The 4,274-nt window shown below is 49.3% G+C and overlaps 1 long non-coding RNA gene across 1 annotated transcript in view; it reads right to left on the bottom strand.

Moving 5' to 3' along the window:
* The window catches only part of LOC113477401, a 135,639-nt gene extending 131,898 nt beyond the window's left edge, over positions 1-3,741 (bottom strand). Inside the window, exon 1 of the long non-coding RNA XR_003397893.1 lies at positions 356-3,741. This is a non-coding gene — a long non-coding RNA (uncharacterized LOC113477401). The remainder of the gene's footprint in view (positions 1-355) is intronic.
* Between the last annotated feature and the right edge of the window lie 533 nt (positions 3,742-4,274).

Genomic DNA, 4,274 nt, shown 5'->3' with positions numbered 1-4,274 from the left:
CCCCGGGGCTCTGCGCCGCGCCAAGGGGCGATGGGCGGACAGGTCCGGGTGCCCGTCTCCTGCGCGCAGGGCTAGCGCGGCCCTCCCAGCCCACCTCCTCAAACGGGAGGGAAACAAAGGCGGCGAGAGAGGCAGGGAGAGTTGCCTGCAAGTTTAGCGCCTTTCAGTCGTGACTCGCCGAGATAAATGATAGTTCGGAGGTGCGCGCCGTTAATCAACGCTACGGCTGCCTTACAGCGTGTGCAACCCGCAGATCATTAGGTTAAATGGAGGACATTCGTGTCCTTCCCGAATCAATGCAATTATTGTTGGCAACAAGGACAACAGTTGGAGCAGCAGCACTAATTTTACTAACCTGCTATTAATTATGGTGTCCCCCACGCCCCAGACGGCGTTTATAACCCGCGGGAGCAAGCGGTGCTGGCTGCTTCTGGTTTAAAACGGGAAAAGTTGGAAGCGGAGTGCCTGGTCGCGTTGGAAAGTGTTAATCAGTAGGAAAGAGTGTGATCAGTGGAGCTGTTCACTTGAACGTCACTCTGGTGCAGGGGTTAGTGAAGTGACTGTGGCGCCTGGGGACCGGCGGCGCCGCGCAGGTACTGCGCGCCGAGAAATGCCCGCGCTGCTCCGCGCAGCTCCCCGCGGAGCCCGCCCGCGCAGCCGACAGGAGCGAAGCCCTGCCATGGCACAGCCATCGCTGCGAGGCTTTAGCCGACGCCTGGCGTGATCGCAGGTAAACATTTTCTCCTCGTTTTGGTGGCGATGTTTGTGTGTGTGTGTGTGTCTGTGTGTGTCTGTGTGAGTGTGTCTGTGTGTCTGTGTCTCTCTCTCTACGGAAACGGGGGGAGGGGGGAGCGGTGGGGTTTATCCCCCCCTCCCCTTCGGAGCCTGCTTTAGCAGCAAGGCAGCTGAAAACGAACTGCTGGAGGGAAGAGAAACTATCTGTGATGAATCATTTGGCTTTGTGCAATCTTTACCTAGGACAGAGGGCAAATGTATTTTAACATGTGTGTTATTTCTTGGGAAGGGGGTGTGGATATGATATTCAGCGAGCGCTAAGGTAAGGTATCGAGTCAAACTTTCTGGATTTTAAGGCAAACTTTAACAGGCATAGAATTTGACCTTGTAAGTAGGAAAGTTTTATCTTCGCAGGGGAGTATGTTCAAGCTGTCAGCTGCCAGAGAGCTCAAAGGCGGTGGCGTTTGAATGCCGCCGAGTCTGCGGCACTGGGGGTACAGGGCTGGAAGGAGAAACCTCTTACCAACCTTTGCTTTGCTGGTGAAAGCGTAGTTGCGATGCTCTGCACCGAGCAGGTAAACGTGGGCATGTTGTAGGGTCCGTTCAGCCATCCAGCAGCTGCCCAGGTCGCAGCGTTTGCTTCTCTTGCTGAAAAGTTTTGGGGAGGGGGTGGGAAGAGAGAGCGCGCGTGTGTTGGCTCCAGTTCTTAAGTGTGAAAAGTTAATAAATACGAAGAACAGAATGAGCATGGGAGGCCTTTCTGCTTTAATCTAGATTGTTTGCCAAGGGGATTGAAGACTTGGAGAATGAAAGCATTCGGAGGGATAGCTTTGAACGCCTGATTTTACGTGCAGTTGTAATCTGAGTCAATTAATTAGCGGCGCCTTCTTATGCAAGTGTGATGTTTGTCATCATAGCTCTGCCGATCACAAGCCATTGCGTAGGTCTGTGCAGGTCGGCAGTGTCAGCTCGCTGTCCCTCGATTCAGAGTGCAGGAGATGCAATTACACCTCAGACGGGCTCAGGAAACATAGTCGTATTTACTGTCGATAGCGACTTTATGGGAGCTAATCTACTTGAAAATGTTGTAGGCTGCCCTCGGTTCCATGTCAGATCCCAAATGGGCAACGTGTAGAGCTTCACAGCGTTTGTCAGGCGGTGTCAAGGTTGCTTTAAATCTGTAACGTGAAAACAAAGCGAAGTCGACTAGAAAGAGCTCGCTAAAGTCTGTTTAGCCCATAAGCAAATTCCGTCGCTGAAATATTTCCAGGAGTGGCAATAACCCCTCCAAAGGAGGAGGCGATGAAAATGCAGATAGTAAAAGTGTAGCTGCATTAACTGCCTCTAGATCATGTCCCTGAAGACGTCCATCAAAGCGTTAGTCCTGAAGAGGCTCTCTGGTTTACCTGCTGTGGCCTGTTCCAGCACCACAGCGTTTCCTTCTCGTTTCATGCTTTTACGATAAAACTTGTATGAACGTTGGCTCCGGGTTCTCGGGAAAGAAACACACAACTCTCGGAGATAGACTTGGTCGGGCTTTGGCTGCAAAATCCCCACTCGTCTGGGTGTGCGGGCTGTCTCCCACAAGAGGGGAACTCTCCAGCGTTTCCTATTGATCGCGATGGGTTTAGTTGCTCAAACTTTGGAGAAGGCAGCATGTGTTTCTCTTTCGCGAAAGCTGTTAACTGCTTTGTACAGGAATCAGGGCTTTGACAAGGATCAATTTTTATTGCACAGCAAAGACTTGCATTTTCCAAATGCTTAAGGATATAGCCCACAGCATTAGACGTCTTTGCTTGGATTTGAACCGTGTTACGTTTTTTGTGTGCAAGGGCCGCAAAGGTGATTTTTAAATCATTGTGGGGCTTATTGCATGTTTCTGTGCGGGCACCAACAATTAGAGACGAAATATAATTGTGTTGAGTTTCTTATCCACAAAGGGCCCCTGTTTGTAGATTGCAACTGAAACAAGACATGAACGCTGCAGAAAGATGTAACGTCAGCTTTTAGCATTTCAGGTTATTAAGTTGTTTTGTTGTTTTTTGGTTTTGGTGGGATTTTTTGTGGGTTTTTTTTGTTGGTTTTTTGTTTTGTTTTGTTTTATGACTGCTTTCTAGGGAATACAGATTGGAACTGGCACAAAGCTGACCAGAGCAGAGCAGGCAGGCTGCAAAGAAAAATGACAAATAATTATCATGATTAATACAGGAAAGTTCGGTGCAAAACTGGGCACCAGAGTACTTGCATGGTGCAGTGAAAGACAACTGTGATATATAAATAGACAAGGACTATAAATATTGAATTTCACCTTGTATTTTAAAGTTTAATAGACTCATCTAAATATCAAAACCTGTAGTGTTCCGTGGGCCACTGCGGAGTTGACATCTGCAGTATTCTCAAAAGAGGGAAAGAAAAGGGAAAGAAACCAACCTCGCCACACCAGGACAACTCCCAAACTGTAGCCTGGAAAATTGGGAGGACTTCTCCAGGCGGTTCTCTAGCTCTCCCGGCTAATTATAGTGCTTTACACCGAGCCGCTCTTGAGATAAGCGCAACTGTTTTCTTCCCTAGCACCGGTGAGTTATACTCCAGGGCTTAAATAAACATCCCCCAGCGCAATCAGCGCAGGAGGCAGAGCGAGCAGCACCAAACGCTGCGTGCAGACCATTGTGTAAACACCGGGTGTCTTTTCTTCCCAAACAATGCAATAGACGGCCAGAACGTCGCGTGGAAGGAAGCTGCTCGGAAATAGGAGCTAAAAGTGTCGTCATTATCCCCGCAGCACCGGGGTAGCGGGAGGAATAAAGGAGCATTTCAGTTAGAGAGACCCAATGGCTAAGTTATTAATATTCCCAGAAAGAAGAAGGTATTAGCATTTCAGGTGAGGAAAGAAAAAAGCACTTTCTTCCCCTCCAAAAATCAATACAGAATTCAAACCCGATTATTAATGTCATCTGATTCCCTTTCTTTATACGTTTCTCCCGGCTACAGATACTGAGCTGTCAGGATAATTTGCATGTACTGTATCTGATATCTTTTATTTGCAAACACTCTAAAGCGCCATAAAACGCCTCTCGTTGTAGTCTAACTCAATCCGAGAACTAGTATTTTCATCTGTAAATTAAAGCAATTACGCAGCAGATATTATATTATGTGTACTGTGGTCTCCAGATAGTCATCAATCACCCTCAATCGAGCTGTCAGTGTGGGCAGATTCGTTTCTGGGAGGCAGTTTTCCAGCTGGGGAGAAGAAGAGAACATCATCATTAATTAGAGTGTGACCCTGGGGCTATTCACATGTCTGAACCCAGGGATCTCTCTGAGCAAGTCTGCACACCACGGAGCAACGTTCAACGGCACCAGCAGCCGAGCTTCAGCCTCGGAGCTGACTCCTCAGCTTCCTCCACCTACCCTAACCCGGCGGTAGCTGCTCGTAGAGGGGGAGGCTGAGATGCTGGAGCCGCCGACCGGCGGCCCCAGCATCACACCCCCTCCCCCGACGGCCGCTACCTCCGGGCGGCAGCACGGAGCCTGCCCCC

Source organism: Athene cunicularia (genome assembly GCF_003259725.1).
Source record: "Athene cunicularia isolate RWA chromosome 2 unlocalized genomic scaffold, athCun1 chr2_part1, whole genome shotgun sequence".
Lineage (NCBI taxonomy): Eukaryota > Metazoa > Chordata > Aves > Strigiformes > Strigidae > Athene > Athene cunicularia.
This window is presented reverse-complemented; position numbering and strand designations above follow the sequence as displayed.